Genomic DNA, 13,717 nt, shown 5'->3' on the forward strand with positions numbered 1-13,717 from the left:
AGTGAATGATGAGGGAGTTTCTGGAAGTGCAGAAATTCTGACATTGAAGATTAAGAAATTTAGAATCAGAGGAAAGTATCAGTAATTGAATGGAAGGCGTACAAGAAAGAGGACTGGAATCACAAGGGGGAGTCAAAGATGTTAGGGATAGGACATGAAGATTTAAATGGAATGAGTTAGTATGAAATACCAACGTGGTTATTTAATGGAGACTGCCCTTAATGTGACCAATCTTTGTGAATTCATCATGTTTTTCTATAGTCCTCTGTACTGAAGTTGAGAGTTTGAAGTATTGAAGTTATGGGTTGAGAACTTCTGCTAACCAAAAGTCCTCAGATCATAAATTGTCAGGTTAGGAACTGCTCATTAGCCTTTTTAGAAACTATGCTACATCTTCTTTGCATTTCAATTAATTTTACACTTGACCTTTTAAAAATAGTGAAAGCATGGTGTATTAAACCATAAGATTCAAACAAACTCTTTACCCAAATCCTTCCTGTGTAAAATTGGATAAAAATCCTGAAACATGTTTCCCATCTAAACAGGGACAGCAACAACATTCGGGAATGTTGAATGACATGTGTGGTGGACAAACTATCAAGTTGGCATGCAAAAACATCAGCTTTATTTGCTTCTCAGATCATAATCCAGTTTAAAATATTGAGAGTGGAATGCTTCAAAATCTTTAAATTAAAATAAAAAAATTTCCCTTCAAATTGATGCTTTCTGCAACTATTTAGCAGTAATATATATGAGCTTTGCAAATCTTCTGGGTATGTTGCCATTGTATGAAGTGCAGATTAAGATGCTTTGTTTTGTCTAGTTTAAAATTACATTTAATTTATTACACAATAAAAAATAAAGTAATTAGCACAGTTGGAACTCCATATTGAATAATAGCTTCTTGACAAGGGCCTTTTTCCATTATTCATGTACATTACACTTGGTGTTCCTTAATAAAACATAAATGCCTGTGTTATCATATGTCTTTTCACCATCTTTTGTGTACTGTGCCCTTAACTAGCACATTCAAGGTTGGTAAGATGGTAAACATCCATTGCCAGTGGGAGAAGCTGCTGCTGCAGGCAGCCCTCCTGGATTAAACAGACATCCAAAAAGCAGACTGTACTTTAACATAACTTTAGTTAAGAATTGTAACGTGTAATTGAAACACAAAAAAAAAACAGAGCTTTTATCTGTATTATTTGCAGCTGTTTTGCAGTGAAACAAATTGTCCTTCCCGAAAGGTTTTATTGCCTGCAAAGCTGAGATAGGGGGTAAAGTGATGGAAATGTCAAGCATGGAAATACTTTATCAATCACATGACTCTTTTAATTTGCCACTGGTCTTTTTTTTACATAACTTGATTTTATTGAACTACATTTTTCCAAACCCAACTCAAGTAAATCCACTTACCTGTGTATTACTTACTATGTTTTAAGGTACTTCAAAATAAATTAACGTTGATTGTCCAATTAAATGCATTATATTAATAATTTATAAGCAAGCACAGACAATTCTAAGTGAAATTAAATGAAAAACAACAGCATTTTACAATATATTTATTCATTATATTGTATTCATTTTCCTCAGGATTATGTTATGTTGAATTCTATATGCAGTTTTTTTAAATTCATTGGTGTTATAGTCAGGAATCCAGCAAATGAAGTTATTAATTTAAACTCATTAACCATTCAGACAGCCATTTATATTCAGTACTATTAATCAGTAAATCTATGAAACTATAATGGAAACAGAAGTTTTAATTGCCCATGTCTCTGGAGTCTTGATGTAAGAATAGCCTTGATGCCTTGCAAAGCAGAACTTGCAGGGAAGCAGCTGTCTATGAACATAAAGAGATTGCAATGGCATTCAGAAACTGGGTGCATTGTCTTTTTAAGTGGAATACAGTTTCTGAACAAAATTTGATTTTCATATGCTTTTGTCAAAGTATAACTTGAAAGCAGAAGTGAACTCAAACACTATCAAACAACTTTGTGTAGGAATGGCATGAAAATAAGGAATGAATTGTGCTCAGTTTTCACAAAATAGCATTAGAATGCATCTAATTTATCATGAGGCAAACATTTCAGTCTCATTCTAAAAAAATCTGTCAGGTGCATATTCTGCTCCAATTCCAATTTTGCAATAAATAGGCAGAAAAATGTTGACACCTGGATTCTTTCATTCACTCACTCAATCATTTGAAAAGTACTGAAGTTTGACTCTAATAATGATGCAAAGGTGCATGGCTGAACTCTTTGGTGGCTCAGGAATGTTTCTCTATACATTCTAGTAGTCCTACAACTGCCTTTCTCTTAGTTTAGGTATACAGCACGGTAATGGGCCATTTTGGACCACGAGGAAACCAGAGCCCCCAAGGAAAACCCACTCAGACATGGGAAGAATGTACAAACGTCCTTACAGATGGCACAGGATTCAAACCCTGGACCCAATCTCTGGTGCTGTAAAGGCATCGGGCTAACAACTACACCAACCATGCTGCCCCTGCTATGAAAAAAATTCTAGGCTGACTTCAACATCACTGTGGATTGACAGGACTCCTATTGAGCAGTTCAAATAACATCATAAAGCTTGAGGGATTGAATTATTGCTTGCAGTTTGCTGTCCTGCAACCAAAATCATAATCAAAAAAGATGGTTTTTAAGGTTATTTTTGAGAGAAAGTGCAAAGCTTTGGGAATTCTAGAGATTAGGCAGCCGATCGTTCTAGCAATGTGTCAATTGAAAATCAGAACAAGGATCTGCCTCGAAGAATACTTAATGGATATGATAATATTTTGATAATGGCAATGACCCTTAAGGATGTAGAAGAGCAGTAGACCATTCAGCCCTTCACCTTTTCTTCACCATTCTATATTTATAGCTGATCTTCAACCACAGGGCTTTTTTTCTAGCAGTGACCCAACAAGGCCTGATATTCTAAAAAAAACTATCCCAGTTCAGGATAAACACAGCACCCCAGGCTTTGTGGCTTTCTGAATACAGATTTCCAAAGAACCCTCTGGATGAGTCATACCTGGATTAATATTTCAGAAACATGAGTCCAAATCCCATTGTGAATGTGGGGGTGATTTAAATTCAGTTAATTAAAGTGAAATGTCAGCAATCAGCAATGATTACTTTGAAAGCAATGAATTGCTATAAAAATAATCTGATATCCTCCAGGGGAGGCATTTTCCTATTCATTTCACAATTCCACCCATATGTGATTCTGGAATGACAGCAGCATAACTGGCTCCTAAAGAATGGTTACCAGCCAAGGCATCTCGCCAATACCTTCTTCATTCCGGATACAAGTGTCTCATCTGTGGGAAGTGCCTCACAGACTTATCAAGCAGCAACTGAGTACAGCATTAATGGTCAACTATTTAACAGTATGGAAGAACAGAGGGAGCTTGGGGTTCAAATCCATTCTCTCTCAAGGCTGCCATGTAAATTGATAGGATAGTTAAGAAGGCCATTGAGATGTTGGGCTTCATTAGTAGGGGGATTGAGTTCAAGAGTCAAGAGGTCATGTTGCAACTCTACCAATCTCCGATGAGACCACACTTGGAGCATTGTGTTCACTTCTTGTCACCTCATTATTGTAAGGATATGGAAGCTATGGTGAGAGTGGAGAGGGGATTTACCAGGATGTTGCCTGGATTGGAAAATAAGCCTGATGAGACAATGCTAGCGGAGCTAGGACTTTTCTCTTTGGAGCAAAGAAAGATGAGAGGTGACTTAATAGACATATATAACGTTCTAAGAGGAATAGATAAGATACACAGCCAGCATCATTTTTTCCCAGAGGACATCTGAGTAAAGTGAAGGGAGAAAAGTTTAGGGGAGACATTAGGGGTAAGTTTTTTTTTAACATAGAGAGTTGTGGGTGTCTGGAATGCATTGCCACGGTTGGTGGTGGAGGCTGAAACATTAAGGGCATTCAAGAGACTCTTAGACAGGCATATGGATGAAATAAAAATAGAGGATTATAAAGTTGGAAGGGTTTAGTATTGTTTTGGTAAGAATTAGGTCAGCACGACATCAAGGGCTAAAGTGCTTTAACTGTGTTGTAATGTTCTATGTTCTAAAGCAGTGGTTCTCAACCTTTTTCTTTCTACTCACATCCCACCTAAAGTAATCCCTATGCCATCAGTGCTCTGAGATTAGTAAGGGATTGCTTCAGGTGGGATGTGAGTGGGAAGGGAAGCTTGAGAATCACTGCTCTAGATCCAATTGTTATTGAAACATTTTGCTTTGATAAAAAATGTATTTGACTCATTTCCATTGACGTCATGAAACCATGCATATAACGAGTCATTTAAGTATGATTAAAACAGTGGTTTTCAATCATTTTATTTCCACCCACATCCCTCCTGAAGCAATCCCTTACTAATCTCACAGCACCTAAAACATAGGGAATACTTATAAATGTATGTGAGTGGAAAGAAAAAGGCTGAGCACCACTGACCTATGATGTCATCATTCTCGCAGCAGCATTCTTTTCAGTTTACATCCCAAATGATCTCTTCACTGTACTCGAGAGTGTCCTGTTTCACCAGCATGCAATAACCATGCCTTACTTAGTTCTTCTTCTTTGGCTTGGCTTCGCGGACGAAGATTTATGGAGGGATAAATGTCCACGTCAGCGGCAGGCTTGTTTGTGGCTGACAAGTCCGATGCGGGACAGGCAGGCACGGTTGCAGCGGTTGCAGGGGAAAATTGGTTGGTTGGGGTTGGGTGTTGGGTTTTTCCTCCTTTATCTTTTGTCAGTGAGGTGGGCTCTGCGGTCTTCTTCAAAGGAGATTGCTGCCCGCCGAACTGTGAGGCGCCAAGATGCACGGTTTGAGGAGAGATCAGCCCACTGGCGGTGGTCAATGTGGCAGGCAATAAGAGCTTTCTTTAGGCAGTCCTTGTACCTCTTCTTTGGTGCACCTCTGTCATGGTGGCCAGTGGAGAGCTCGCCATATAACACGATCTTGGGAAGGCGATGGTCCTCCATTCTGGAGACGTGACCTACTCAGCGCAGTTGGATCTTCAGCAGCGTGGATTCCATGCAGTCGGCCTCTGCCATCTCGAGTACTTCGATGTTAGGGATGAAGTCACTCCAATGAATGTTGAGGATGGAGCGGAGACAACGCTGGTGGAAGTGTTCTAGGAGCCGTAGGTGATGCCGGTAGAGGACCCATGATTTGGAGACGAACAGGAGTGTGGGTATGACAACGGCTCTGTATACGCTAATCTTTGTGAGGTTTTTCAGTTGGTTGTTTTTCCAGACTCTTTTGTGTAGTCTTCCAAAGGCGCTATTTGCCTTGGCGAGTCTGTTGTCTATCTCGTTGTCGATCCTTGCATCCGATGAAATGGTGCAGCCGAGATAGGTAAACTGGTTGACCGTTTTGAGTTTTGTGTGCCCGGTGGAGATGTGGGGGGGCTGGTAGTCATGGTGGGGAGCTGACTGATGGAGGACCTCAGTTTTCTTCAGGCTGACTTCCAGGCCAAACATTTTGGCAGTTTCCGCAAAACAGGACGTCAAGCGCTGAAGAGCTGGCTCTGAATGGGCAACTAAAGCGGCATCATCTGCAAAGAGTAGTTCACGGACAAGTTGCTCTTGTGTCTTGGTGTGAGCTTGCAGGCGCCTCAGATTGAAGAGACTGCCATCCGTGCGGTACCGGATGTAAACAACGTCTTCATTGTTGAGGTCTTTCATGGCTTGGTTTGGCAAATGGGATGGGTCAAGTGACGGAGGTTAGTGTTGGTGAGCACTTCGGGTCCAGAGATCATAATGCCATCAGCTTCAATGTCATTATGGAAAGAGAGAAGTCAGGGCCAAGGGTTGAGGTTTTTGATTGGGGAAAAGCTAGATTTGAGGAGATGCGAAAGGACTTGCAGGGTGTGGATTGGGACAATGTGTTTTATGGGCAGGATGTAGTAGAGATGGAAATCTTTTAAAGATCAGATTTTGAGAGTGCAAAAGCTTTATGTTCCTGTTAGGTTAAAAGGAGGGGCAAAAGGTTTGAGAGAGCCGTGGTTTTCAAGGAATATTGGAAACTTGGTTCGAAGAAAAAGGGAGGCATACATTAGATATAAGAAGCATGGGGTTAAGGGGATGTTTGAAAGATACATTGAATGTTAGAGGAATCTTAAGAGAGGAATTAGGAAAGCTAAAAGAAGGTACGAGGAAACTATGGCAAGCAGGGTGAAAACTAATCCAAAAGAGTTCTACAAATATGTTAATGGTAAAAGGAAAGCTAGAGACAAAATTGGTCCCTTAGAGAATCAGAGCGGAAAACTGTGTGTGGAGCCTAGAGAAATGGGGGAGATATTGAACAGTTTCTTTTCTTCTGTATTTACTAAGGAGAAGGATATTGGGAGATGTGAGATAAAAAAAGCAAATTGGGTAAATATGGGGAATATAGAGATTACAAAAGGTGTAGTTTTAGGGCTTTTGAAGAATATAAAGGTGGATAAGTCTCCGGGACCAGACGGGATCTTCCCCAGGACATTGAGAGAAGTGAAGGAGGAAATAGCAGAGGCTCTGGCGGTAATTTTCCAAATGTCATTAGATATGAGGATAGTGCCGGAGGATTGGCGCATTGCGCATGTGGTTCTGTTATTTAAAAAGGGTTCAAGGAGGAAGCTTGGCAACTATCGGCCTGTAAGTTTGACGTCTGTGGTAGGTAAATTAATGGATAAAATTCTTAGAGATAGTACTTATAAACATCTGGATAGACAGGGTCTGATCAGGAGCACTCAACATGAATTTGTGGGAGGAAGGTCATGTTTGACCAATCTGATTGAATTTTTTGAAGAGGTGACTAGGAATGTGGATGAGGGTAGCGCAGTGGATGTTGTCTATATGGACTTCAGTAAGGCCTTCGATAAGGTACCACATGGAAGGTTAGTTAAGAAGGTGCAGTCTTTAGGTATTAATTTTGAGATAGTCAAATGGATTGAACATTGGCTGAAAGGGAGAGGCCAGAGAGTGATAGTGGATAATTGTCTGTCAGGTTGGAGGCCGGTGACCAGTGGTGTACCTCAAGGATCTGTATTGGGCCCACTGTTGTTCGTTATATACATTAATGATCTAGATGATGGGGTGGTAAATTGGATTAGTAAATATGCAGACGATACTAAGATAGGTGGAATAGTGGATAATGAAGAAGGTTTTCAAGGATAGCAGAGGGATTTGGGCTGCTTAGAAAAATGGGCTGAAAAATGGCAGATGGAATTTAATGCTGATAAGTGTGAGGTGCTTCATTTTGGTAAGAAGAATCAGAACAGGACATACGTGGTAAATGGGAGAGCATTGATGAATACAGAAGAGCAGAAAGATTTAGGAGTAACGGTACATCGTTCCCTGAAGGTAGAAACTCACGTGAATAGGATGTTGAAGAAGGCTTTTAGTATGCTGGCCTTTACAATCATTGCATGGAATATAGGAGTTGGGAGGTGATGTTGAGACTGTATAAGACGTTGGTGCGGCCTAATTTGGAGTTCTGTGTGCAGTTCTGGTCGCCTAATTATAGGAAGGATATAAACAGAGTGGAGAGAGTGCAGAGAAGATTTACCAGAATGTTACCTGGGTTTAAGCATCTAGAGTATAAGGAGAGATTGGACAGATTAGGTCTTTATTCTTTGGAGTGTAGAAGGTTGAGAGGGGATTTGATAGAAGTATTTAAGATTATGAAAGGGATAGACAGAGTGGATGTGGATAGACTATTTCCGTTAAGAGGAGGAAAGATTAAAACAAGAGGACATGAGTTAAGAATTAAGGGGCAGAGGTTTAGAGGTAACATGAGGGGGAACTTCTTTACTCAGAGACTGGTAGACATGTGGAATGAGCTTCCGGGAGAAATAGTGGCGGCGGAGTCAATTATATTATTTAAGAAAAGGTTGGACAGGTATATGGATGAGAAGAAGATGGAGGATTATGGGCATTGTGCAGGGAGGTGGGACTAGAGAGGGGTGTTTGGTTCGGTGTGGACTAGAAGGGCCTAATGGTCTGTTTCCGTGCTGTAAATTGTTATGTTATTATGTTATTTATATCATGTTGAAGAAGATTGAAAAGAGGGTTGGTGCAAGAACGCAGCCTTGCTTTACGCCATTGTTTATGGAGAAGGGTTCAGAGAGCTCATTGCTGTATCTGACCCGACCTTGTTTGTTTTTGTGCAGTTGGATAACCATGTTGAGGAACTTTGGGGGGCATCTGAGGCGCTCTAGTATTTGCCAAAGCCCTTTCCTGCTCATGGTGTTGAAGGCTTTGGTGAGGTCAACAAAGGTGATGTAGAGTCCTTTGTTTTGTTCTTTGCACTTTTCTTGGAGCTGTCTGAGGGCAAAGACCATGTCAGTAGTTCCTCTGTTTGTGCGAAAGCCGCACTGTGATTCTGGGAGAACATTCTCGGTGACACTAGATATTATTCTATTTAGGAGAATCCTAGCGAAGATTTTTCCTGCAATGGAGAGCAGCGTGATTCCCCTGTAGTTTGAGCAGTCTGATTTCTCGCCTTTGTTTTTGTACAGGGTGATGATGATGGCATCACAAAGGTCCTGAGGCAGCTTTCCTTGGTCCCGGCAGAGCATGAAAAACTCATGCAGTTTGGCATGCAGAGTTTTGCCGCCAGCCTTCCAGACTTCTGGGGGGATTCCATCCATACCTGCTGCTTTGCCACTTTTCAGTTGTTCAATTGCCTTATATGTCTCTTCCTGGGTGAGGTCCTCATCCAGCTCTAGCTTTAGGGACTGTTGAGGGAGCTGGAGCAGGGCGGAATCTTGGACTGAGCGGTTGGCACTGAAAAGAGATTGGAAGTGTTCTGACCATTGGTTGAGGAGGATGGAGATCTTGTCGCTGAGGAGGACTTTGCCGTCTGAGCTGCGCAGCGGGCTTTGGACTTGGGGTGAGGGGCTGTACACAGCCTTTAGAGCCTTGAAAAAACCCCTGAAGTCGCCAATGTCCGCGCTGAGCTGGGTTCGTTTGGTGAGGCTAGTCCACCACTCATTTTGGATCTCCCGGAGTTTGCGCTGAAGATGGCTGCATGCGCGACGGAAGGCTTTTTTTCTTCTCTGGCCAGGACGCCTTTGTAAGGTGAGCCTGGTGGGCAGCTCGCTTTTTTGCCAGCAGCTCCTGGATTTCCTGGTTGTTTTCATCGAACCAGTCCTTGTTTTTCCTGGAGGAGAAGCCCAGTACCTCTTCAGTGGATTGCAGTATGATAGTCTTCAGCTGATCTCAGAGGGTTTCAGGGACGAGTCCGAGAGGCAGATTGCATCCTCGAGCTTTGCTTTGAGGTTTGACTGGAAGTTTCCTCTCACTTCGTCTGACTGCAGGTTTCCAACATTGAACCTCTTTCTGGGGGCTTTACTGTTCCTGGACTTTGGCTTGAAGTGAAGGTTGAGCTTGCAGCGAACCAACCGGTGATCAGTGTGGCATTCCACGCTGGGCATGACCCTGGTGTGGAGCACATCTCGTTTGTCTCTTTCTTGCGCCAGGACGTAGTCCAGGAGGTGCCAATGTTTGGATCGGGGATGCATCCAGGTAGTCTTAAGGCTGTCCCTCTGTTGAAAAAGGGTGTTTGTAATGACAAGCCGCTGTTCTGCGCAGAGCTCCAACAGGAGGCGCCCGTTGTCGTTGCACTTGCCGACACCATGCTTGCCCAGGATTCCTGGCCAGGTTTCTGAGTCTTTGCCGACGCGAGCGTTGAAGTCGCCAAGGATGACAACCTTGTCGGCTGTAGGGGTGCGTTGAATGAGGTTGCGCAGATCAGTGTAGAACTTGTCCTTTTCTGCTTGTTCCACCTGGAGGGTTGGAGCATAGACACTGATGTGGGTGATGTGACGCTTGTTTTGAAGGGGGAGGAGCATGGACATGATCCAGTCTGAGTGGCCTGTCGGGAGGTTTTCGAGTTTGGAGGCAATGGAGTTCTTGACCATAAAGCCTACACCAGATAGGCGTCGTTCATCCATAGGCTTGCCAGACCAGTAGAGTGTGTAGCCCGCGCCGCGTTCTTGGAGGCTGCCTACATCTGCAAGGCGGACTTCACTGAGAGCGGCTATGTCGATGTCAAGTCTGAGGAGTTCATGTGCGATGAGGGCAGACTGACGTTCAGGTTGGTGGCTGTCAGCCTTGTCTAGCATGGTTCTGATGTTCCAGCATGCTAGCTTGAGTTTGTGAGCATCTTTTGAGGGGGAGGACGTGGACCTGTCCTCGGGCCTGCGCAAAGGAGCTTTTAGGTGGAGTGCAGTGTGCGCAATTCTGGCCCCACCCTTGACACCCATGGTTCATGTGCCGTGGCCAAGCAAGCTGGGATGTGGCAGCGAGGTCCTTGGGTCGTAGGTTTTAGATCGGAGTAGCCTTCCTCCTATGCAGGTTTCTTACCCGGGCTGGAGGGGCCTGCCTCCCCTCCTAGGTCGGACCATACTGCCTGGACCGGGGCCGGGGCCGCCACGGCTTTCCCTGTGCCCGGACCGGGGCCGCCTCCTCCTTCTTTCTGCCCGGACCGGGGCCTCCGCCTGCTTCGCTCTGCCGAGTCCGTGGCCACCGCCTCCCCCTCACTTCTGCCCGGACCGGGGCCTCCGCCTGCCTCACTCGACCGAGGCCGGGGCCGCTGCCTCCCCCTCGCTTCTGCCCGGACCGGGGCCTCCGCCTGCCTTACTCAACTGAGTCTGGGGCCGCCGCCTCACCCCTTGCTTCTGCCCAGACTGGGGCCTCCACCTGCCTCACTCGACCGAGGCCGGGGCCTCCGTCTCCCCCTCGCCTCTGCCCGGACTGGGGCCTCCGCCTGCCTCACTCGACTGAGGCCGGGGCCGCCGCCTCCCCCTCGCTTCTGCCCGGACCAGGGCCTCCGCCTGCCTCACTCGACTGAGGCCGGGGCCGCCGCCTCCCCCTCGCTTCTTCCCGGACCGGGGTCTCCGCCTGCCTCACTCGACCGAGGCCATGGCCGCCGCCTCCCCCTCGCTTCTGTCCGGACTGGGGCCTCCGCCTGCCTCACTCGACCGAGGCCGGGGCCGCCGCCTCCCCCTTGCTTCTGCCCAGACTGGGGCCTCCGCCTGCTTTGCTCTGCCGAGGCCGGGGCCACCGCCTCCCCCTCGCTTCTGCCCGGACTGGCGTGGGATTCAAACCCTGGTATAACAATCTACAGTTATTGATAGGATTCCTCATTATTGACTCCAGACCACTGGATCTCATGACATCAAGTGAAATATGGACCATGAAATTCCCTCCTAATCTCCCCCACTCCCTTCCCTCATATAATGAGTTTTCCATGTTGATCACCATTTGGATGAAGAACAAGTGCATTAAAATTTTCATATCATGTACTGTTGTTTAGATAGAACCTATTTTTGTGATTTCCTGTAATATTTAAAGTCTACTTCAAGCAGACAAAACCATAAAGTGCATGTCATTGAAAATTAATTTTCTGCATTCGCACTTAGACTTTTTTCCTGCTGATCCTGGTGCAGTCAGTGACGAACGTGGTGAAACTTTTCACCAGGACATTGCGACCACGGAAAAACAGTATCGGGCAACTGGAATCCATAAAAGCTGGCCAATTGACGTAAGAAGCATCAGATTATGAGTACAAATGAAAATTAGCAGCAAAATGTTTTTAGGTCAGTTGAACTAATGCCATGTGTCAGCATCATTATGCAATTAAACATGCTAAATTTGATAAAAATTAATGTAATGTTCCTCCATTTTTCTCCATTATATAGCAAATCTGAAATTATCTTTGTGTTCATCTTTAAGTTGTCTATCATAATCCCATTTTTCTTTTCAGGAAGCAAACCTTTTAAAAAAAATTGGTGTCAAGTGTAATTCTGTGTTTTCTCTTTTCTTCCAGCATTACATAGTGGGGGCATATTTGCTGCACTCATCAGATTCTATTCCTAAACTACAGAACATAACCTAAGCATCTGCAATCTTCATCATCAGTTTTCAGACTCTTTTATATCTTAGTTTATTTTTACCAATCCTAATTTCCTTTAATTCATCATTTGAACTGTACCCTCAGGATAAAGTATCACAAAGTCACAGAGAACAATTATTTTGAGGACCATGGTGAGATGAGATGCATGGGAACTGGACTGGAGAGTTGGATCCAACATTTAGGACTATAATGAAATGGGATGGCACAAATAAATTTGTAGATTTAAATTTAAATTTAGACATATAGCATGGTAATAGGCCATTTTGGCCCACGAGTCTGTGCCACCCAATTTACACCCAATTAACCTCCAACCCAGATGCATTTCAAATGGTGAGAGGAAATCAGAACCCCCTAGGGAAAGCCTGTGGAGATATGGGAAGAATGTACTTGCAGGCAGCGTGGGATTCATACCCTGGTCCTGATCGCTGGCACTATAAAGGTATTGCTTAACTGTTACGCCAACCATGCCGGCCTCGGTCGAGTGACAATATATCAATGGGATTGCAGTGCACCAGTACAGAAATGTCAAGAGTTAAGGGTGCCGGAGCTTTCCCCTTGCTGGCATCATCACTGAACTCATTAATCCAGAAAAAGCCAGTTAATGTTTATACGGAGCTAATTATAATTATAAATCTAATGTTATGGACCTAAATATTTTACAGCATTACTACATATCTCACAGTTGGTAACAGGATCTTAAAATAGTAATAGACCTCGAACTGAACAGATCAACCTTTTTATGAGCAGGTTATAATCATTTGACAGATAGAACCAGTGAAATTAAATTGTTTAAAGTTTTAATTCCTATGATCTGTGTGAGAGACAATATCCATTTTTCTCCTTACCAGGTCACATTCATCTTATTTTATTCGATTTATTTTAGAACACGGAATGAATGGATCAATTCATTTAAAGGGATTTGACATCTTCTGTTACCTTATTGGGTCATGCTGTGAAGGACATCAGATTCTTTCCACTGGGAAGAACTAATAAGATTGTCTCAATGGACATCTAATAATTCTCTATTAGAGGGAAAAAATTGATCTTAATTGAGAGATAAATAATGAGCTCTATGACAATCAGGACAGTATTTCATCAGTCATTTTATGGGAAATCTTTAAGATGGTTTTATCGTATGTCACATTTCAGCACAGATGAAATCAGAAAGCTGAATTTTAAAAAAATCAAGATTTTTGAGAAAGAATAGAGTTAGAATTGAGAACCAACCAAAGACCAATCTTTGAATAACTTCATTGTTCATGTGCCTTCTTGTATTTGCACTTTCAATTTAACTTTTAAAATTTAAAGGTACAGCACAGCAATAGGCCATGTGCCTCCAGAACCCAAATACATCCATGTGACCAATTAGCCCACTAACCCAACCCGTTGGTGCTGTAATCGCGTTGTGCTAACTCCGCCACTAATTGCATTACCTAAGATGTTTGAATATTGTTGCTCACACTTTTCTATCATCTGCAGAGGTTTAAGCATGCCAGCCCACCAGACATTCCCAATATTGGCACCATATCTACTCTGAGGATTTCCAATCATGTATCAGTGCATCCTGCAAAAAATCTGTCTGGCCTAAATGATTTATGGTGCTTAACTATTTCATCTAATTTTGAGGAAAGATTTGAAAAATATAGGCCACCTTGCCTGGAAAGGAAGAGTTTTGCAGATGACTTGTTGGGATTGTCGGAGAATTGCGCAGCATCAAAACAGGCGCCTTGGCCCAACTTCTCCTTGCCAACCAATTTGCCTTTCTGAGCTAGTCCCATCTATCTTCCAGTT

The 13,717-nt window shown here is 43.5% G+C and overlaps 1 long non-coding RNA gene across 6 annotated transcripts in view; it reads left to right on the forward strand.

The window, feature by feature from the left end:
- The window catches only part of LOC138763256 (uncharacterized), a 147,596-nt gene that overhangs the window by 22,978 nt on the left and 110,901 nt on the right, over window positions 1–13,717 (forward strand). For 4 of the 6 annotated variants that reach the window (XR_011357452.1, XR_011357454.1, XR_011357450.1 and 1 more), the window contains exon 2: window positions 11,433–11,554. This is a non-coding gene — a long non-coding RNA (uncharacterized lncRNA). Of the gene's footprint in view, window positions 1–11,432; window positions 11,610–13,717 lie in introns of all 6 variants that reach the window. The other 2 variants (XR_011357451.1, XR_011357449.1) reach the window with 1 other exon arrangement.

This window comes from Narcine bancroftii, chromosome 5 (assembly GCF_036971445.1).
Source record: "Narcine bancroftii isolate sNarBan1 chromosome 5, sNarBan1.hap1, whole genome shotgun sequence".
Classification (NCBI taxonomy): Eukaryota; Metazoa; Chordata; class Chondrichthyes; order Torpediniformes; family Narcinidae; genus Narcine; species Narcine bancroftii.